A 24324-nucleotide genomic window follows, 5' to 3' on the forward strand; every position below is an offset into this window, starting at 1 on the left:
AATAGGGCTCCTAGTTTTAATTAGATGGAAAATGAAAAAGGGAAATAGCTGAATTGTCCACAATTTATGCTCTATAAACTATAGTAATTAAGTTGTCTGAATAGGTCTTTGTCCAGGAAAGAACATCCTATTAAAAATGATGTGTCCCTTCTTTATCTAAAAAGCCAATCAAAAGGCTCCAAATAACTAGTGATACAGCAATTTGTTATTTACACACCACAGACACTGGGCACAAACTATTTGAACTCATTTCACCTATAACCTCGATGTCTTGCCAAAGTCTTCAGTAGCCATGACTGATGGTTGATTTTACTTCTATTTTTTTTCCAGTGTTAAAACAAGGCCTATTAATAAATCTATCCCCCCCTTCTTCATTTTGAAGGCCAAATACAAACTTTCCCACTAGTTGGTCTCATATTTAGTTATGCCTCCAATAGAATTTTCATCACCTCTGCTGCTTCTTAATATATTCCAATAAATGTCTCTCCAAGATTCAAATTCACTCAATTATTTGCATGTTTTACCTCCACTGTTCAAATTCCTGCCAAATTCCAAATTAATTCCATTCAGTACTGTTATTTTCTTCAGCCAAACAATGGTAGAATATTGTCTAAATGCTAATCTGCTGTTTGTTCATATACTTCATACAGCTTCAGACTCCCCAGGGTTTGACATTTCAATAAATCCTTAGAAAGAACTGTAATGCCTCCTTGCTATATTTTACTTTTTGTCATGAAAATACATGAAAAAAACCCTCTCCAACCTTTAACCCTTTAAAAATGAGAAAGAGAAGTAGCTTCATCCTCTAGAAAACCATCTTTGAATATGAAATTAATTGCAAGCAGCTGGAATAAAATGAATTTCATGATAAAATGGGATGATTTCAATGGAATCTGCCAGCAGCTTTATGTATCATTTGTTTTCCCTCAAGTAAATTTGTTGATCATAATCACATTGTAGGATGATGGAGCATTCTGAGAAGGCTCTAAGGGACCCTGGATTATTGTGCAGGTTTGCTTTAACTTTTCAAGTTTCTCCACACTCAAATTGAACTCTGCTTGGTCAAATTAAACAGAAACCTAAAATGTCAGCTCCTTTTACGGTCTCAGATTTCTTTGGGCACTAGATATGTTGAGGGGAAAGGTCATTTAGAATGCAGAGGCTAATTAGAATGATAACATCTGCTTCATTTAAGAGCTGATGTTCCCTAGATTAAGGTATGAATGCAAGACTGATTTCAATTCTCTTCACTGTCACAAGAATACTACCCCCACTTGGCCCCAAAAATCTGAAATCATCTCATGATAAGGTCCTGGGACAAAATGTAGTCTTTAGCTCTTAGTGCTTAAATTAATCAATCAGTCAGTGGTATATATTGAGAACTTTCTGTGTGCAGAACACTTAAGGGAGTACAACGCAACAGAAGTGATGGACATGTTCCCTGTCCACAAGGAGCTTACAGTCTAGGAAACATCACAAATGATGAAGCTCTGGTACACAATAAGTCTCCAGGCCTCAAAGCTATGCTCACTTTAACACAGTTATACCAAGTGGGACACTTGAGAGGACTGAATGACAGCAGGATATCCCAACAGCTGTTATGCAGAGAGCTGAAATCAGGAAGCAAACCAAGGAGGGCAGAGGAAACATTTCAAGGGCCCGATAAACGAAGCCTCAGGCATCACTGTATCCCAGCCGAAAATTAGGAATTGATTGCCGAGGGTGGATTGGTGTGATATATGGCTAAAGGAGTGGCTGGCTCTTTCCCAGCCAAAAGTTCTGAAAGGAAAGAAACAGAGGCAAAAAAAGAAGCAGCACCAGGCAATGCAAACAATAAACATAGCAACACAAGGGACAGCCACCCACACCTTTAGAGATGAATTTCACCATCAGTGGTGTCTTCTTTGAATGTGAAAAATGACTATATATGTATTGGGAAGCAGCATGGCATAGTGGATGGAGCCCGGGCTTGGGAGTCAGAGGTCATGGGTTCGAATTCCTGCTCTGCCACTTGTCAGCTATGTGATTCTGGGCAAGTCACTTCACTGGGCCTCAGTTACCTCATCTGTAAAATGGGGATTAAGATTGTGAGCCCCACGTGGGACAACCAGATAACTCTGTATCTACCCCAGCACTTAGAACAGTGCTTGGCACATAGTAAGCGCTTAACTAATACCATCATCTTCGTATATATCATTTGTATCTATACATGGATCTATGTACAAATATGAGACTAAATACATTTCTTTCAAAAGGAGACACTTAATGAGCAGCTGATAAGGTGAGACAAACTTCTCCAAAACAAAAAGGGAGTCATATCCCTGGCTTGAGATCCAGTCAGTAAAAGGAGGAATGTATTTAACCAGAGAGCCATTGAGTTTACTGAGTCTCATTTAGCCTGAGATTAGATACTCCATTGAAATGAACCGCAGAGAAAGGCCAGTCATTGCATCCCCAAATCAGACTTCTCCCATGGAGACAGATCAGATTACAAATAACATACCCTCAGGCAGCAGACATGGCTGAATCTCTTTAAACAAAGCCCCATTACTTTCCCTGACTCCTACTCCATTAATTGCTTTGCCATGAGCCCCTTATGGGACATGAACTGTGTCCAAACTGTTGATCTTGTATCTACCTCTGAGTGTAGTACAGTACCTGGTACCTGGCATATAGCAAGTATTTAAATACCACAGTTTATTATTATCATTATTATTTTCTTTGAAGCATGATCTAACTACTATACCGCAAGATGGGAATTAGACATAAACTAGGTGGTGTTTTCCCTAGAGATGTGAAGAGAAACAAGGTAACACCTTTGGGATCCTAATTTCCTAAGAGTCAGTAGCAATTAAAATTGCACCAAGATGCTAAATAGTAATAATAATTAATATCTATGGTATTTAAGTGTTTACTATGTGCCAAGAATTATACTAAATGCTGAGGTAGATACAAGTTAATCAGGTAGGACACAGACCCTGTCCTACATGGGGCTCAGAGTCTAGAGGAGAGGGAGAACAGGTACTGAATCTCCATTGGACAGTTGAGGAAACTGAAGCCCAGAAAAAGTAAGTGACTTGCCCAAGGTCACATAGCAGGCATGTGGCAGAGTCTGGATTAGAACCCAGGCCCTCTGACTTCCAGGCTTGTGCTCTTTCCAGTAGGCCACACTACTTCTCAATGACACTAAGAGGTAAGTCTCAAAGCAGCTTCCCTTCACACCTAAGATTAAAGAAAATTATATTGTAATCAATGGGATTTATTGAGCACTTACTACATGCAGAGCACTCTATTAAGCACTTGGGAGAGTACAATACAACAGAATTAACAGACACATTCCCTACCCATAATGAGTTTACAATCTAGAGAGGTAATTGAGGCCCAGAGAAGTGAAGTGACTTGGCCAAGGTCACACAACAGACAAGTGGCAGGGCTGAGAATAGAACTCAGGTCTTCCTGATTCCCAGGACCATGCTCTAACCACTAGACAAGAAATCTATTCATTGCTTCTCTATTGGTCCAGAAATCTTTTCATTTTCTCCATGGTAGTAAGGATATCAAAGGACTATGGGGGAAAAATGTTGGCATTGAATGATTTACCAGATGAATGAAATAAATAAAATAATAGAATTGAACTTAACATCAAATAACAATAACTATTTCAAAGAGCCCCAGAGATGTGAAACTGAGCATCAGGAAGGCCTGCTATTGTAAGGAGGTTCTACTGATATTTAGAAGTCTGTCTCTGAAGTGTGATGACATAAGATATTGCTGAACACATTCTTGGGAACTGGTATTTGTTCCTTTGCATTCAGGACACATTTTAATTCCAGACTAGAGGGCACTTACTTAATCAGAGTTGTGGAGGGCCTAGAAGCCCTCTCGGCCCTCTTGAAACTTTGCATACCTATCAGCCCCAGCAAATTTCCCCAACTACTGCCCCAGGGAAGGGGAAAAAAATCCAGAGATTAAAAAACACTCATGAGAAAGATACAGAAGATACACACTCATTGTACAGGTAATTTGGGGACCTATATGGCCATAAGAATAATGGTAGTTGAGATAAAATGACAATCTTTGTATGGGACTTGTCCAGGTTCCTAGTAGATATTGTAACTCTGAGGAAAACTAGGTTTGCCGATGAATCCCTGAGAGGTGTGTCAGTCCTTTCGGCATAGAATTTACAATCAGACATGGACTTGTTTCAGAGTTTTACAATCTCTTTAGGCTGTAAATTCTTTATGGGCAGGGAACATGTCTGCTAATTCTGTCATATTCTCCCAAGTGCTTAGTACAGTGCTCTGTACATAGTAAGTGATCAATCAATGCCAATTGATTGACATAGCTGATTGCCTGATTGTCCCTTCTTTCCTTCCGACAGAAACAATACGCCACATCATCGATGTCACTTACCTTCTCCGGGCTTCATTTCCTCGACTGTCAAATGGGGATTCAATACCTGTTCTCCCTCTCCTCAAGACTCTGAGCCCCATGTAGGCCAGGGTCTATTAACTTGTATCTACCCCAGCACTTAGTATAATCCTCGGCACATAGTAAGCACTTAAACATCACAGTTATTAATTATTATTTAGCATCTCGATGCATTTTTAGTTGCTGCTGACAAGACTCTTAGGAGGTTAGGATCCCAAAGGCATTACCTTGTTTCTCTTCACATCTCTAGGGAAAACACCACCTAGAGGGAAGAGAAATAAATTCTGCAGAGAATTGGCTAAACTCCATGAGCTGATCCACTGATGGAAAATTGATCACCAGAGGGGATTTAAAGGCAGAACTGATGATTCTGGGAAACCAAGGCCTCAGCTAGATACCAGTCAAAGACAGAGTGGCTGTTGAGACAAAGAAGGAGAGTACAAATAGTACAAGTGGCACGGTCTTGTGGAAATCAGAGGACTTGGGTTCTAATCCCAGCTCTTCCCACTGCTAGCTGTGTGACCTTGGACAAGTCACTAAATTTCTTTGCACCTAGGTTTCCTCAGTCATATAATGGGGATTCAATACCTGTCCTCCCTCTTAGACTCGGAGCCTCAAGTGGGACAGAGACTGTGTCCAACCTGATAAAGGTGTATCTACCTCAGTGCTTAGAACAGTGCTTAAGACATAGTAAGCACTTAACAAACACCATAATAAATAAAATAAAGGCCAAGCAAAATGGGCTCAGCTGCTAACCACATGCCTCCCTCCCAACAAAAGCATCGTAAAGATCCAGCTATCCCATGAGGCCCTTCTGTACTGTTATCCCTGGCTGAGCATTCCAATCATTCCAGCTCCCCAGAACCTTCCTGCTCTTGTTTACTACTCCGCTGAAGCTACAAGGCCCTCAGGAGACAGTCCAATAGCCAGGGCCATCACCACTGTGCCATCCGAGCAGCATGGCGTAGTAGATACAGCACGGGCCTGGGAGTCAGACGGTCATGGGCTCTAATCCCGGCTCTGCCATTTGTCTTCTGGGTGACCTTGGGCAAGTCACTTCACTTCTCTGGGCCTCAGTTACCTCTTCTGGAAAATGGGGATCAAGGCCGTGAGCCCTATGTGGAACAGGGACTGTCCAACCTGCTTTGCCTGTATCCACCCCAGCGCTTAGTTCAGTGCCTGGCACAGAGTATGTGTTTAAACAAATACCATAATAAGTATTATTATTAATCAAAGCCTAAATCAGATGAATCCCTCCCCACGTGGGCAGTGTGGGCAAAAAGTCCTATGCCACAATTCAAGCATTTGCAGTGCTGGATCAGTTTTTCATTTAGAATTGTGGCCTGGTAAAGTACCTGAAGGCTGCCTGTCCCTTCGGAGTAGTGTTTAATTGACACACTTTTCTGGGTTGAATGTCTGTGTTGATAGTTGATTGGATTGTCTTCTCGTTGTTCTTTGTATTGATCATCATCATCATCCTCATCAATGGTATTTATTGAGCGCTTATTGGGTGCAGAGCACTGTACTAATGTACAAGTGTAACCAAGGAAAAACAGTCCTCTGGACTGTACGCTCACTGTGGGCAGGGAATGTGTCTGCTTATTGCTATATTGTACTCTCCCAAGCTTTTAGTGCAGTGCTCTGTACACAATAGGCAATACGATTGAAAGAAAATCGATTAAATGGAATACTAAGCTCTTGGGAGAGTACAATAGTGTTAGAAGACATATACCCTCTCCACAACAAGCTTACAGTTTAGAGGAATGTTTATTTTTGGTTACGCACTGTGCTTCCAGCCACACCCATACAAATAAAAATGACACCATCAGGAACAACATTAGACAAACTACCAAACATCTTAAAGCCAATGTTCAGGAGTTCTGATTAATGCAGAGAGGAGGGCGGAAGTGTGTGTGCAAACAATAAGCACTCAATAAATACTACTGATTGACTGACTGATCGATCAGTTTATGCCTGTCTCCTCCATTAGATTGCCAGCTCCTCTAAGCGCTGGGGTAGATACAAGGTAACCAGGTTGGACACAGTTCCTGTCCCATATAAGGCTCACAGTCTTAATCCCCATTTTACAGATGAGGTAACCGAGGCCCAGAGAAGTTAAATGACTTGCCTGAGGTCACACAGCAGACACTTGGCAGAGCCAGGATTAGAACCCAGGTTCTCTGACTCCCAGGCTCGTGCTCTATCCACTTTGCCACGCAACCCGTCCCTCTAGACCATAAGCACATTGTGGGCAGGGAATGTGTCTGTTTATTGCTATATTGTACTCTCCCAAGTGCTTAGTACAGTGTTCTGCACATAGTGAATGCTTAATAAATGCAATTGAATTGAATTGCTTCCCAGAGTTTAGTTTATTGACTCTCAGTAGATTACCAAGGTACCTTTCCTAGTACTCCATGCAAGGATTACCACAACATGATAACACTGATAACACAATTCCATTTACCTTTGCTTGAGTCATGGGTTGAGTTTTGGAAGAAACAGGAGCTCCTCTCATGGAAGAGCTGGTTCTGATTCACTGCCAAAGGAACTCCCCTTCAGGAGGCAGTGGATTCAGGCTGCAGGAAATCTCCTTCAGGTGATACTGAAGCCCCATTAGTCAAGCCAATCCTTAAGGAGAACTTCAGTTTCTACCAGCCATACTGACCTTCCAGCTGAGCCTCTTTCACTGGGGTCACACTCAGCAACACGTTGCTCATATTACAAGAGTGTGAGGAATCCAGCCAGGAGAGCCACTTCTAACTCTGCCCTGGTCGTTGATCCTTCTAGTTCATCTCTCCTCTCCTACATCCTCCCTCTGGCTTGGAACACCCTCCCTTCTCAAACCTGACAGCCAATTATTCTCTCCCCTCCCCAAAGCCTAACTGAAGGCATGGCTCCTCCAAGAGGCCTTACCTGACTAATTCCCCCCATCCCCACCTTTCCTCTTCTCCCAATCCCTCTGCATCACCCTGACTTGCTCCCTTTACTCATCCCCCCTCCCAGCCCCACAGCAACTATTTACATAACTGTAATTTATTTATATTAATGTCTGTCTCCCCCTCTAGACTGTACGTTCATTGTGGGCAGGGAATATGTCTGTTTACTTTTGCACTGTACTCTCCTGAGCACTTAGTTCTGTGTTCTGCAAACAGTAAGTGTTCAATAAATACGATTGAATGAATGACCGAGTTCATTCAGGGCAGCTTCCTTTTCTTCCTGTTATAAAGTTCTCTGGTTCCTCCTTTTTCTGGGACTGCCACCCTCTGGACAGAGGTCCATCTATAGACAGGGCCTCACCTCGATGGGTTCCAATGAAGTCAATTGGACCCAACTGCTATCCTAAGGCTGAGCCTGGGCCTGCAAGTCAGAAGGTCTGGGTTAGAGGTCTGACTCTGCCACTTACTTGCTCTGTGACTTTAAGTTGCTTAACTTCTCTGAGCCTCAGTTTACTCATCTATAAAATAGAGACAAAATACCTAGTCTCCTTCCCTCTCAGACTCTGAGCCTCTTAGATTGGGAGAGATTGGGATTTTGTATCTATCCTAGTTCTTAGCACAGTGTTTGGCACATAATGAGCACTTAATAGAAATTATCATTAGTAGTATTGATAATTATGGTATTTGTTAAGCACTTACTATGTGCCAAGCACTGTTCTAAGCACCGGGGTAGATACAAGGTAGTCAGGTTGTCCAATGTGGGGCTCACAGTCTTAATACCCATTTTACAGATGAGGTAACTGAGGCCCAGAGAAGTGAAGTGACTTGACCAAGGTCACACAGCAGACAAGTGGCGGAGCCAGGATTAGAACCCATGACCTCCAACTCCCAAGCCCGTGCTCTTGCCACTAGGCCAGGAGGGGTGGACCGGGCAGACATCCAGTTTACCTCAGAATTCGGACACAGAGTCCAGAAACACGTGGCCAGAGCACTCCTTTAGTTCCTAGGAGAGAGGGGAATTGATGATAATAATAGCATATTAGTGAGGGTGTTTGAAAGTAGGTCAAATGTGCAGTCTCGGTAAGAACTCAATTGGTTCACGAGTTGGCACCAAAATCTACTTTGCTATCCCATCACTTACGTGTGCATCACTTAAAGGTACCACAAAGGATTACTGTCATTTTTAGTTATGGCCCATTTACCTGGTGAAGTACTCCAAGATGAGAGGATAAGTTGATGTAGTTTCTTGCTGCCTCATCCATTGTCTAAGTGGTTTAGACTTCATTAGTGGTCAGCCTAGCGACAAGGCAGTGGAGCGGGGAAGAAGGAGATCGGACATTGGATGAGCACAACTTCTAAAATAAATAATTAAATAATAAATAATTGTGTTATTTGTTAAGTGCCATGTTCCAGGCACTGTACTAAGTGCTGGGGTGGATACAAGCGAATCAGGTTGGATAGAGCCTGTAACGCAGGAGCTTAGCTCCAAGCAGATTCATTCTGGATTCGGCAAGACCGAAGAAAAAGAGAGGAGCCTTTGCAATGGGGTTCATATCACCTTTAATCTCGCGGCAGCCAGTCGAGGTCCTGGTGCAAGGGCAGCCTCTTTCCACGGGACATCCTTGGAGCATCCGCACCACAACAGGTGTGGGGCAGGCTTTTATACAGAGCTGGACAAAGGTGGCCACTTGCCAAAGTCTTATCTAAGGCCTACATAAGTGTGGCGCAGTTAGAAATATACAGCGCATGAGCAGAAAGCAGAGCAAGGAATTCTAGGTATCATAACAAAGCAAGGGATTCTGGGTATCACAGTATTCCGTGGACATACAGAGCCCCTGTCCCACATGGGGCTTACAGTCTCATTCATTCATATTTTTTGAGTGTTTACTGTGTGCACAACATTCATTCATTCAATTGTATTTATTGAGAGCTTACAGTGTGCAGGGCACTGTACTAAGCACTTGGAAAGTACAATTCGGCCACAAATAGAGACAATCCCTACCCAACAATGGGCTCACAGTCTAGAAGGGGGGAGACAGACAACAAAACAAAACAAGTAGACAGGCATCAATAGCATCAATATAAATAAATAGAATTACACATATTTATACATCATTAATAAAATAAATAGAATAATAAATATGTACATATATACCCAAGTGCTGTGGGGCAGGGAGGGGGATAGAGCAGAGGGAGGGAGTCAGGGCAATGGGGAGGGGAGGAGGAGCAGAGGGAAAGGGGGTTCAGTCTGGGAAGGCCTCCTGGAGGAGATAAGTTTTCAGTAGGGCTTTGAAGGGGGGAAGTGAGAGCACTGTACTTGGAAAGTACAATACAGCAATAAAGAGAGATAATCCCTGCCCACATCAGTCTTATAACCTAGAGGGGGACAGAATCTGTTATATTGTTATACTCTCCCAAGTGCTTAAGAGAGTGCTCTGCACACAGTAAGTGCTCAATAAATACCAGTGATTGATTGAATGGAGAAGGAAAAAAGTGTGTGAGTTGCAGCTGTTCCAATTAATCAGATCCCATCTGCAGGAACCAATCAGAGGATGCAGATCATTAGCAAGTCTTAAATCAGCACCTTCATCTGGGGGTGGACCTTAGACAATTTTCATCCATATTGTGTATCATTATTAGTAGTATTAGCAGTCAAGCACTGTTCTAAATTCTGGGGTAAATACAAGTTAATCAGGTTGGAAACAATCGCTGTTCCACATGGGGTTCACAGTGTAAGTAAGAAGGAGAACAGGTATTGAATCCCCAATTGACAGTTGAGGAAACCAAGGCATGGAGAAATTAAGTGATGTGCCCAAGGCCACCCAGCAGGCTACTGGCAGAATTAGGATTAGAACGCAGGTCTTCTGACTCCCAGGCCCGTTCTTGTTCCACTAGGCCATCCTGCTTCTCCCATGAAATACCTAGTAGGTGCACAATTAAGCCTGTTGATGATAATTATGGGTGGGGTGGGGAAAGAAATTTCAGAAACTTAGAATAAATGCAGTTAACTCCAATTGAGAAAAATGGCTTTTCTTCCAATACCAAGAAGAGGTATGCAGAATTTCAAGTTAGTTTAAATGTTACAGAGAAAGTTCCAGATACAAGAAGTATTGTTGAGGAGGCAACAGAAGCAGCAATAGAGTAGAGCAAGGGGAACACTTTCTTGGATATAGTTATGTAAATAAACAAGTGATGTGTTGCTTACCAAACATCCTGTGACTAGTTTGATTATCAGTGAAGACACAAATCACATATAACTTTTATTTATCTTAAAAGGGGCCAGAATTAAGCCTTAGGCATAACAAAGATAATACACAACAGACAAAAATGAAGGGTTATATTGATGGCTAGCCATTGAAGTTTATAAACACCCACACTCATGCTGAATTAGAAGCACCTAAAGCAAGTTCCAAGAATACTGCAGTTGAGAAATCAGACATTCAACTGTAAAGAAGTAGTAAAGACGTTTAAGTGTGAGTACAGCAGACAGGTATTTATGATAAAAGTCATTTCCCTTACAATGGAGGTCAAAGGTTATGGAAAATAAAAAGCAACCAGCCTCTTGCAACTAAGCAATATATTGTTTCTGCCTTCATAAGAACCATGTTAACTTCAGTGAAACTCTTCCATCAGGCCAACCTAGATAAAAAAAAAGGGGATGTGAAAAATGTGAGAAATTGCATGACACAGTCACTGAGAGGTTAGAGATGTCATATTTTATAATTTCCCTAGACCACATGAATCCATGAGCATGAAAAAGGAAAAAGGGGAAGTGTTAGCAGATGTTAATCTCTTTGTTTCAAGAGAAAGGAGACAAATAAATATCCTGGGGATTTTTTGATGAATCTCAGAGAAACAACAGCACCGTAGTGAAAAACTTAAAAATGGATCAGATCATTTCAGAATACTCAAGTACACCCATTGGAAGATATTGCTGAGACAGAGAGGAGAGAGAGCAAAAGAGAGAGAGAGAGAGTTGTACTCTACTTTCCTAAGTGCTTAGTACAGTGCTCTGCACACAGGAAGCACTCAATAAATAAGATTGATTGACTGATTGACAAATCAAATTTATTGAGCACTTACTGTGGGCAGAGCACTGTACTAAGCACTTGGGAGAGTACAATATAACAGAGTTGGTAGACAATTTACAGTTTAGAGGGGGAGACAGGCATTAATATAAACAAATACATTATGGATATGTACATAAGTCCTGTGGGGCTGGGGATGGGGTGAATTAAAGGTTCAAATCCAAGTGCAAGGGTAATGTAGAAGAGAGTGGGAGAAGAGGAAATGAGGGCTTAGCTCAGGATGACCTCTTGAAGAAGATTGCTTTTAATAAGGGTTTAAAGGTGGGGAGAGTGAGTGTCTGTTGGATATGAAGAGAGATAGTGTTCCAGGCCAGAGGCAGAATGTGGGTGAGGTTAGCTCCCCAGATCCTTTTTTTTATTTTGTTAAGTGCTAACTATGTGCCAGGCACTGTACTAAGTGCTGGGGTGGACACAAGCAAATCGGGTTGGACACAGTCCCTTGTCTGACGTGGGGCTCACAGTCTCAATCCCCATTTTGCAGAAGAGGTAACTGAACCAGAGAAGTGAAGTGACTTACCCAAGGTCACACAGCAGACAAGTGGTGGAGGCAGGATTAGAACCCCTGACCTACTGAATCCCAGGCCCGGGCTCTAACCACTACACCATGATGTTTCTCTATGCTACTTTTCCTTATCCCTCTGCCAGATCTCCTTTATTTATTGAGCACTGTACTAAGCGCTTGGGAAGTACAAATTGGCAACACATAGAGACAGTCCCTACCCAACAGTGGGCTCACAGTCTAAAAGGGGGAGACAGAGAACAGAACCAAACATACCAACAAAATAAAATAGGATAGAAATGTACAAGTAAAATAAATAAATAAATAAATAAATAGAGTAATAAATATGTACAACCATATATACATATATACAGGTGCTATGGGGAAGGGAAGGAGGTAAGATGGGGGGATGGAGAGGGGGACGAGGGGGAGAGGAAGGAAGGGGCTCAGTCTGGGAAGGCCTCCTGGAGGAGGTGAGCTCTCAGCAGGGCCTTGAAGGGAGGAAGAGAGCTAGCTTGGCGGAGGGGCAGAGGGAGGGCATTCCAGGCTTGGGGGATGACGTGGGCCGGGGGTCGACGGCGGGACAGGCGAGAACGAGGTACAGTGAGGAGATTAGCGGTGGAGGAGTGGAGTTTGCGGGCTGGGCAGTAGAAGGAGAGAAGGGAGGTGAGGTAGGAGGGGGCGAGGTGATGGAGAGCCTTGAAGCCCAGGGTGAGGAGTTTCTGCCTGATGCGCAGATTGATTGGTAGCCACTGGAGATTTTTGAGGAGGGGAGTAATATGCACAGAGCGTTTCTGGACAAAGATAATCCGGGCAGCAGCATGAAGTATGGATTGAAGTGGAGAGAGACACGAGGATGGGAGATCAGAGAGAAGGCTGATGCAGTAGTCCAGACGGGATAGGATGAGAGCTTGAATGAGCAGGGTAGCAGTTTGGATGGAGAGGAAAGGGCGGATCTTGGCAATGTTGCAGAGCTGAGAGGCTCAGTGGAAAGATCACAGGCTTAGGAGTCAGAGGTCATGGGTTCTAATTCCGACTCTGCCATTTGTCAGCTGTGTAACTTTGGGCAAGTCACTTAACTTTTCTGTGCCTCAGTTCCCTCATCAGTAAAATGGGGATTAAGACTGTGAGCCCCACGTGGACAACCTGATTACCTTGTATCCTCCCCAGAGCTTAGAACAGTGCTTGGCACATAGTTAGTGCTTAACAAATACCATCACAATAATAATAGTAATGATCATTCATGTGTTTATGCAGTGCTTTACAGCCAAAGCCTGTAAATGACCATGAGCTATTTCATCAATGAGTGAGATGGGACATACATACTTGGAGTTACAAAATACAAGACCATGAACACTGACATTTCCTGGGTCAGATCAATGGTCGGTGGCAACAGAGGAGTCCGTCTCTGTCAGGAGAATCAGGACGCTTGGGGGAACCATGTGATGTTTGTCCTCCTGCATGTCCATCCCCTTGGTTAGAGATGGACCCTCATGCACCCCTTAGTTTCATCCATTCATTCATTCATTCAATCATATTTATTGAGCACTTACTGTGTGCAGAGCATTCTACTAAGTGCTTGGGAGAGTACGGTGTAACAATCGACAGATTCCCTGCCCCAAACGAGCTTACAGTCCAGCAGTGGTTTCCTTCTCATAACCCATTATGGACCGCTCATCCATGAATTTACCTAAACCCCCCTTGAGCCTGATGAAATTTTCCGCTGCACAACTTCCTGTACTAAGGGATGCCATTTGTTCACCACCCACATTCCTTAAATTCACTGTGTGGATTGCACTGTTTTCACTTCTACTATGAAGAAATGATCGATGGGAAAATAAAGGCAAAAATCTATAGGAGCTAAAAACCCAAATGAAAAATGAAAGGCATGGATTCTCTCATAGGAGTTGAAAAACTATGAACTGGGATTGGAATATTTGTGTACTGTAGCATGGATTGAGTACTGGGTTTGTGCTGCGGGGTGGTTCTTTTATAAATGTGTCTTCCCCAGAGGCCTTATAATACAATGGGGCATGGCAATCTCTCTTCATACTGAGAGTCTTTCAGCAGAGGAGAGAAAAAAATAAGCAGTCATCAACTTTCTTAATATTCTGGAGAAAAGGAAAATATTCTGCAAAGGGACCCACAATAACTACTCAGCAAAGACACAACAAAGTCAAAGGCAGCAGTATTTCTATGCATTTTTTCATCATCCCAAATAAGGTAATTCTTCCTGGCTCTTGGCTGTAGATACAAGATGGAAAGTTACTGCTGTTTTCAAAAACTGTATAATAAAGATGAGCTGGACTGATCAGAAATGTCCTCAGGCCGCCTCTCCCAGTTGAGTGAAGAAATATTGCTCATCACCCAGAGTCAGCAGTGATTTTCCAGAGCCAGCCAAGATTTAGTTTCTATTTAAGGCCTGATGGTGTGAAAACAAATTGGAATTAATGGCCTACCGTAGTAAGTTGATTTGCGGTGATAATAAATCTTTAAATTTCAGTCAACCATAGATTCGCCCACTTGGGCAGCAAATATTGGGCCAGTTGCATGGCAAAGGAATTGCATACAGTGACAGAGATTCGTAAAGATGTGAACAATTATTTAGAATCAGCATATGAATGTAAGTTGTCTCGCCCTAAGGTTTTGGCCTAAGAATAACAGCCATTTATTTTGGACACCCAGGAATCATTTTCAGGTCCAAACAGAAGAACTATGATTTTTTGCTCAGGACTCGTTAGTCACACCTGGGTCTCTAGGTGCTGATATAATGCAGTTGTCAAGTAGTTCACCTCCTAGGAATGTTGTTACCGTTTCTCATGGGAAAGGGACAGTCTGCTAGAAAGACACTATTCTGAGGCTTAGAAAGGTCTGCTTCCTGTCCCAGCTGATTGACTGACTGACTGTATGATTTCACGCTGAGCACTTCACCTCCCTGGGCCTTTGCTTCTGGGAAATCGGTTAAGACCCATCTCGGCCTTCTACATGGGAATGTGGTACTGATAACTTGATTTGCTTGTATCTACCCCAGCGCTTACTACAGTATCTGGCATGGAGTAAATGCTTAACAAATCCCACAACTATCATTATAAATGGGATCAGCATGATGCATGTGAAACTCACAGAAGAGAATATGAATCATTTTTCGTCTGTTTGTCTTCTCCATTCAATGTAAGCTTGTTGTGGGCAGAGAATGTGTCTGTTCATTATTATACTATACTCTCCCAAGAGCTTAGTACAGTGCTTTGCGCATAGTAAGTGCTCAATAAATGTGACTGAATGAATGATTGACTTACAGAACCTATACAACCCATACAGAGCCTTCTATAGAAGGCTGACAACTACCCACACATGCGTGCTAACATAGATCTTCTCCCAACTCTCTCTGAAGAATCAAACAGTTCTAAACCAGCCAAAGAGGTTTGAGGACCTGGGAAAGCAGAACGTCAGTGAGCAAGTGGAGACATCCAAGCCACTTTTTGCAGATATCTGGGATCAACAGGTTTACTGTATACTGTGAGAATTAGAGCTTAGTGCTGCTCTTTTCCTTAGAGAGAGCTGGGACACAATCCTGGCTCCAGCACTTGTCTGCTGTGTGACCTTGGGCAAGTCACTTCACTTCTCTGTGCCTCAGTTACCTCATCTGGAAAATGGGGATTGAGACTGAGCCCCACATGGGACAGGAACTGGGTCCAACATGATTTGCTTGTATTCACCCCAGTGCTTAGTACAGTGCCTGGCACATAGTAAGCACTTAACAAATACCATTATTATTATTATTATTATTAATTATTATTTGTGTATTGTCAAAATTAACCAGATATCCCACATAAAAGTGAACATGGAGGAGGAGAAGTGAAGAAAGATGCTGCCTAGCCTCCTTCTCCTCCTCCTTCTCCTCCTCCTTCTCTTCCTCCTCCTTCTCTTCAGCAAAGTGTTGCCATCACTGCTGCCACCACTATCATCACCACTGATAAAACTGGCTCTTTACAGCTAGAAACACACCATTCACTGGTGCCAGAAACACCCATTATTTACCAGTTGTTGAGTATTCAGGTGCCAACAGTTGTATTAGGGTAGCAGAGGAGGATGGAACCAAAATATGACCCATAAATCCTCCCTTCCCTCTCTCTGTAGCTCATATACCTCTTTTTCCCTTCTTTTTTTCTTCTGGCTCCTTCCCCATTCTCTCTGTCTCTCTCTTTCTATCTCTCTCTCCCCCCATCCCTGTTTCTCCTCTTTCCATCTGTCTCTTCCTTCTCATTCTCTTCATTTATTTCCCTCATTTCCTCTCTGATGCTCCCCCTCTCTCACCTTGTTTCCCTTTCCTCTCCTTTTCTGTCTCTGGCTTCCTCCTTTCTCCTTCCCTCTGTCTCTCCCTACCCCTGCATCTCCCTTTCACCTCCTCTGCCCCACTCCCACCCCCTTTTCTCTACATCTCTCTTTCTTGTGGTCCCTGGAGATCACACTCCCACCCCAACTTGGACCTCCCTGGAATCCATGTTACATGAGAGAAGATCATTAAGAGTGTAATTGATTCAAAATTGAACACGTCCTAATATTTCTCTCTCATTACACTGCTTATTTTTTCAAAGGAACCCACTGGAAGAGTTCTTTCCTGACTCCCAGAGGCATAGACCAAATCCGTGACGCAGAAAAGATCAAATTACTAACACACATTCTGCTTCTGCCAGAGAACATAATAATAATAATAATAATAATAATAGCATTTATTAAGCGCTTACCATGTGCAAAGCACTGTTCTAAGCACTGGGGAGGTTACAAGTTGATCAGGTTGTTCCACAGGGGGCTCACAGTCTTCATCCCCATTTTACAGATGAGGTAACTGAGGTCCAGAGAAGTTAAGTGACTTGCCCAAAGTCACACAGCTGACAATTGGCAGAGCTGGTATTTGAACCCATGACCTCTGACTCCAAAGCCCGTGCTCTTTCCACTTAGCCACACTGTTTCTCCTACATCAGAGCAACAAGGAAGTAGAGCACTAGACACATTTTCAGAGCTTCACCTAATCCAGCCCAAGGCCTCCCTAGCCCAAAACCTGACAGTTTTGGTAAAATTTGGGATGCAGCCTGCCCAAATTTGGAATTTTTACCAGTGTAGCCTAGTTGAATTTTCAAAAGTGACGTGGCTTCTCAAATGGTTACCTGGGGCTTTAGATACATACCCAATCTGACAGGCCAAATACAACAGTCAGCAGATACCACAAGGAATCTCAAAGTCCCAGAATGCATCTTCTTCCCTACCTAAAAACTGGTGCAGCCTAAAGTTGTAGTATAGGGGTGCCATTTTGAATTCAACCTGAGCAAGAGGACATATTTGAGATCCTGTGGCATTCCATTGGTGAGAACCCATGTGGCTACATAGAAAGAGCATGGACCTGGGAGACAGAAGATCTGGGTTCCAATCCCAGCTTTGCTGGTTGTTTGCTGTGTGACCTTGGGAAAGTCACTTAACATCTCTGGGCCTTAGTTTCCTCATCTTTAAAATGGGGATTCAATACCTGTTCTCCCTCCTACTTAGACTGTGAGCCCCATGTCAGGCAGGGACTGTATCACACCTGAGTACCTTGTATTTAACCCAGTGGTTAGAACAGTGTTTGTCACACAGTAAGCACTTAATAAATACAATAATACTAGTAATGCATATAATAGTAAGAAGAAGAAATAGTTACTCACCGTATTGTGATTTGAAAAGTTGAAGGCAGAATCTTGAAGAGCCAGCCATGGGAGAAGGTTGATCACCCTTCAGAAAACATCCTTTGTTTTTTGGTCAGTCATTCCTCGTCATTTCTCAGAAGTTTTTATAATTCCACAGGGCAGGTATACCATCAAAGGTGACTTTTAAAACATATTTTTTTCCACTGAGAGACTATGCCAGAATGATTAAATACAAAACAGGGCTCAGATGAGTTTAGAAATGTAAAAATGAAAAGATAAGCCTTCTTGGATCCCCTTCAAAACTTTAAAAAACCGCAGATTCATTGAAGGTAACACTTTGCTGATTGATTGGGACTGAGGGCAAAACCAATGTTCAGTCCCCTTTTTCTCCCTGGCTCAGGTCACTTTGGTTCAAAAGAAAACTTGGAAGTAGGACAAATTCCATGAACCCCAGAGACCTTTCTCAGATGCAGTCAGCCATATGCCTGGTAAGAATAAGGCAGCCCTGGATTGCAGTGAACAATTGATAGTTCCAGGGGCTACATATATTACTGCATCAGCCTCCTTTCTGACCTCCCAACCTCCTACCTCTCCTCACTCCAGTCCATACTTCACTCTGCTGCCCAGATCATCTTTCTACAGAGATGTTCAGGGCATGTCACCCCCCCCTCCTCAAAAATTTCCAGTGGTTGCCTATCCATCTCTGTATCAAACAAAAACTCCTCACCATTGGCTTTAAAGCACTCCATCACCTCACCCCCTCCTAGTCATTCATTCATTCATTCACTCATTCGTATTTATTGAGTGCTTACTGTGTGCAGAGCACTGTACTAAGCGCTTGGGAAGTACAAGTTGGCAACATATAGAGACGGTCCCTACCCAACAGCGGGCTCACAGTCTAGAAGGGGGAGACACACAACAAAACAAAACATATTAACAAAATAAAATAAATAGAATAAATATGTACAAATAAAATAGAGTAATAAATAATAATAATAATAATAATGGCATTTATTAAGCACTTACTATGTGCAAAGCACTGTTCTAAGTGCTGGATAAACACTGTTCTAAGTGCTGGGGGGATACAAGGTGATCAGGTTGTCCCATGGGGGTCTCACAGTCTTCATCTCCATTTTACAGATGAGATAACTGAGGCACAGAGAAGTGAAGATACTTGCCCAAAGCCACACAGCTGACAATTGGTGGAGCCGGGATTTGAACCTATGACCTCTGACTCCAAAGCCCGGGCTCTTTTCACTGAGCCACGCTGCTTCTCTGGTACGTACAAACACATATACGTATATACAGGTGCTGTGGGGAGGGGAAGGAGGTAAGGCGGGGAGGATGGGGAGGGGGAGGAGGGGCAAAGGAAGGAGTGGGCTCAGTCTGGGAAGGCCTCCTGGAGGAGGTGAGCTCTCAGTAGGGCTTTGAAGGGAGGGAGAGAGCTAGCTTGGTGGATGTGCAGAGGGAGGGCATTCCAGGCCAGGAGGATGACGTGGGCCAGGGGTCCATGGCTGGACAGGCAAGAACGAGGTACAGTGAGGAGATTAGCGGTGGAGGAGCGGAGGGTGTGGGCTGGGCTGTAGAAGGAGAGAAGGGAGGTGAGGTAGGAGGGGGCGAGGTGATGGAGAGCCTTGAAGCCGAGGGTGAGGACTTTTTGCCTGATACCTCCTACCTCACCTCGCTACTCTCTTTCTACAACTCAGCCCGCACACTTCACTCCTCTGGTGCTAACCTTCTCACAGTGCCTCAGTCTCGCCTGTCTCGCCACCAACCCCTGGCCCATGACTTACCTCTGGCCTAAAACACCCTCCCTCCTCAAATCTGCCAAACAATTACTCTCCCCCACTTTAAAGCTTTACTGAAGACCCATCTCCTCCAAGAGGCCTTCCCAGACTGAGCCCCATTTATCCTCATCTCCCACTCCCTTCTGTGTCACACTGACTTGCTCCCTTTGCTCTTCCCCTCCTCTCTGCCCCACAGCACATCTGTAATTTTATTTATTTATATCGATGTCTGTTTATTTATACTGATGTCTGTCACCGCTCCACCTCCCCCAGACTGTGAGCTCATTGTGGGCAGGGATTGTCTCTCCCTACTGCTTCATTGTACTTTCCCAAGTGCTTAGTACAGTGCACACAGTGAGCATTCAATAAATACAATTGAATGAATGAATGAATGAATGAAACTTATTGTGGTCAGGGAATGTGTTCACTAATTCTGTTGTATGATACTTCCCCAAGAACTTAGTACACTACTCTCCAAATGGTAAATGCTCAATAAATACCATTGATTTTCACCAGTGGATTTTCTCCTCTTTCATAATTTAGTCAGATATCAGTAGAAAGCCATAATCTGGCATTCCCACTGGTGGGAAGAGAAAAGCAGTGCCCATGTCAGACCTGGATTTTAGGAAAATTTTCTACTTTGTTGCAGAGTGAGGTTAATGAATAATGAAACCTGGTGCCACGGGGTAAGAAGGTGGGTGGGGAGGGAGAAGCATTGGATGACTTTGAGAGCCAAGGAAACGTTATGAAGAAAGGGGTCATTGCCTGTACATTCCAGCTCTCCTCTGTAGGATTTGAATTTATGGTGAATGTGATCATTTTGGAGGGCAATCATTTCCAGTGAGAGGAGGTTTGGAAAAGCTCTAGTGGGATGCCGAAAGAAATTAAAATTTAATGACTTTCCACCTGCAGCACCTGTGCTGATAAATTGTCCCAGACTTGAGGCTAGTTAAAGATCCTTGAAGTGTGGTATAAATGTAAGCAGTCAGCACTCATTTGCTGAATGATTTCCATAGAGCTGGCCAGAGCTGGAAAGGTGTAGTTAGAAACATGTTAAACATAGGACATCCATGCAAGAAACATCCATCAACTAAATAGTTTTGGGGAGATGCTTCTTTGCCTGTTCTCCCAACTGTTGTAAATGATGAGAAAGGTCACTGGGAATAAGAGCTTCCTTTCTGTAGTGGCTCGGCAACTCTCCCTACCCATGAGCTGGAGTTGTTCAACAAGAGCTGGCATGGGCCCAAGCTCATTTAAACCACCACTCTGCTAGAAAGAAAGTGAAGCTCTAGATTGTAAGATCCTTGTGGGCAGGGAACGTGTCTACCAACTCTGCTGCATTGTACTCTCCCAAAAGCTTAGAACAGTGCTGTGCAAACAGTGAGCACTCAAGAAATATCACTAATTGATTGATCGAATGAATTCCCGGTTGCTCCTGATATATTTTCCTTGTGCCCCGTGAGTAGCTCCTGGAAATAATAATAATAATAATAATAATAATAATAATAATAGCATTTATTAAGTGCTTAATATGTGCAAAGCACTGTTCTAAGCGCTGGGGAGGTTAACAAGGTGATCAGGTTGTCCCACGGGGGACTCACAGTCTTCATCCCCATTTTACAGATGAGGTAACTGAGGCCCAGAGACATTAAGTGACTTGTCCAAAGTCACACAGCTGACAAGCGGTGGAGCCGGGATTTGAACCCATGACCTCTGAATCCAAAGCCCGGGCTCTTTCCACTGAGCCATGCTGCTTCTCTTGGTACTTACTTTATGGGTCAAGAAATGGACTGGGGAAAATGGATGCCAGATTGGGTCTGGCATAGCACATGTGTATGTATTCCTAGAATGAAAAAGCAGGTCTTTTTTGCAGTGAGATTCAGAAAAGAAGGAAATTTAAAAGATTACCAGGCAAGTTTGCAAGCTGAATGCTAAATGCCACTGAGTAGGGGGAGTTATTTGAATTATTGAGCCACAGTTCCATTGTAGGATTAATAGTCATTTAGGTGATTCCTGGGATTCCATTTAAAATAATTTTTTCAAAGCTTCCAGTTTCTATTAATGTCTGGAATCCCATTTTTCAAACCACTGCTTCATTCCCTGGCTTTACAACACTGTACAATATTCCCTCACATTTTTTTGGTTTGGTTTGTTTTTTTATTGGTATTTGTTGAGCACTTACTATGTGCTAGGTACTGTACTAAGCACTGGGGTAGATATGAATTAATCAGGTTGGACACGGTTCATGTACCACATGGGGCCCAGTTTTCTGACAACCAGGGATGATCCCTATCTGAAGGGGAGTTTGGTGAAAGCTTCCAAATTGCTGCCCCCCAAGAACCTTTGCTTGGATTTACTTGGATTCACTTGACCAAACTTTTACATTACTCACCCATTTTCAAAGAAACCCTCATACATTCAGCCAGGGGAACCCATTTGTCTTCATGTCTAGCGTGCAGCAGTAGACAAAAGTGAGAACTGAATGCTGGATGTCATTATGAAGGGGATAGAAAACAAAACAAAAATGCAGAGTAAATCACAAAAGGTGAGGTACTTCTTATATTTTCATGTTCTTAAAATAAAGAAGAGGCAGCGTGACTCAGTGGATAGAGCACAGGCCTGGGAGTCAGAAGGTCATGGGCTCTAATCCCGGTTCCACCACATGTCTGCTGTGTTTCATTGTACAAGTCACTTCACTTCTCTGGGCCTCATCTGTAAAATGGGGATGAAGACTGTGAGCACTAGGTGGGATGGGGACTGTGTCCTACCTGCCTAACTTGTATCTACCCCAGTGCTTAGAACAGTTCTTGGCACATAGTAAGCACTTAACAAGTACTAAAAGTACTAATAAAGAACAATTTAGGCTAGATAGAAAAATTAAATGAAGGCGAAGATCGTTAGGTCTTGGCCTGGGTTAGAAGAAGATTGTGGAATTTCTTTTTAACAGTATTTCCCTTGTAAGCAATGGTTTAGGAACCAGGTTCTAGTACTGACAAAGCACATTTGGATGCCCTGAGCAGTTCACCAAAATCCTTTGGTGTGAAGATGTGGTCAGTTGAGCCAGAGCGAGGGGCACTATCAGTCACTAGGCTTGAGGAGTTAATGAGAAAGTGTAAGCTCCTGGAGGCCAAAAGCAGCAGCATTTGCTTCTTCTGTATGTTACGCTCAAGTAGTGCTTGGCATACAAAAGGTGCCCTGTAACTACAGTGGACAATGATGATGATGATGATAATGAGGAACCTGGAAGCTGGTTCCAAAATATCCATGTACAACCCATCCATTGAGAGAATCTTCCAACACTTGTCTTATGCTGTCGAGTCGTTTCTGACCCATAGCGACTCCATGGACACATCTCTCCCAGATTGCCTCATCTCCATCTGCAATTGCTCTGGTAATGTATCCATAGAGTTTTCTTGGTAAAAATACGGACGTGGTTTACCAATGCCTCCTTCCGCGCAGTAAACGTAAGTCTCTGCCCTCGACTCTCTCCCATTCTGCTGCTGTCCAGAAAAGGTGAGCTTTGACTTGTAACAGATTGCCTTCCACTGGTCAAGCTAGGAATGGAATGGGTATTCCTCTGCTTGACTCTTCCTCCCAGAGCCGAGACTGGTAGAGTACTGGAAACTCTCCAGGTGTGATCCTGAGAGGGGTTTTCAACTCTACAGTTGTCATAATACCAGTGAAAGTCTTTTGTGACTGTCACCCAGGAAATACTACAGGTTCATGACTGTGTTCTTAAGGCACATATAGAAGGAGATGTGTGAACGATTATGAATTGCTTCACAGTCCCTGAAGTGCAGTCAGACCACCAGGATTGAAATAATGATTGGCACATTGAAACTTAACTGGTAAGAACATTTGAGGAGAACAGACAACAAAATACCCAAACGACTGTTCAATGGTGAGATGAAATAGGGTAATTGTAGAACTGTGGGCAGAAATGGGGTAACTGTCTTGAATCAGAAGCTCTTGGCAACAGAATAGAACAGGAAGGAAAGAAGCAACATGACCTGGTGGATAGAGCATGGGCCTGGGAGTCCAAAGGACCTGGGTTCTAATCCCAGTTCTGCCACAAGTCTGCTGTGTGACATTAGGCAAATCACTTCATTTCTCTGGGCCTCAGTTCCCTCATCTGTAAAATGGAGATTATGACAGTGAGTCCCATGTTGGACAGGGATTAAGTTCAACCTGATTTGTTTGTATTCAACCCAGTGCTTAGTACAATGGCTGACACATAGTCACATAGTGGCGGACACTTAAATGCCACAATAATTATTTTTATCATTATTATTAAAGAAAAAAACAACCACAGGCCCTGTGATGAACATGTGGAATCGAGCAGCAAAGGGTAAGTTTTGACTTGACACCTGTCCACATGTTTTGTTTTGTTGTGTGTCTCCCCCTTCTAGACTGTGAGCCCGTTGTTGGGTAGGGACTGTCTCTATATGTTGCCAACTTGTACTTCCCAAGCGCCTAGTACAGTGCTCTGCACACAGTAAGCGCTCAATAAATACGATTGAATGAATGAATGAATGAATAAAATCACTATGTGAAAGTGACTGTCAGTCATGCATTGGCTTTATCAGTCACATCCACTCTGATAGAATCTCAAGATCAGTAACATCATCTTTGAACTTGAAAGACAATCCTCTATGTCTGTACATACTATTGATACAGCCTCAGTTTTATTTTAACCATCCATTGATAATGAGCTGAAAGATTTTTCATTCATTTCCCAGTTATCCGCATATTATTCACAGGGACCTTATGATTCAAACGACATTGGCTGGGTCATCACACTGGATCTCCATGCCTTAAGACATCAACAAGTTATTTTTATCCGTTATTGACTTTACCCTTCTTGCCAAATGGAAATCTTTCCACACACCTCTTTTCCTCCATTTA

The sequence above is a fragment of the Tachyglossus aculeatus genome, chromosome X4 (genome assembly GCF_015852505.1).
Source record: "Tachyglossus aculeatus isolate mTacAcu1 chromosome X4, mTacAcu1.pri, whole genome shotgun sequence".
Taxonomy (NCBI): domain Eukaryota; kingdom Metazoa; phylum Chordata; class Mammalia; order Monotremata; family Tachyglossidae; genus Tachyglossus; species Tachyglossus aculeatus.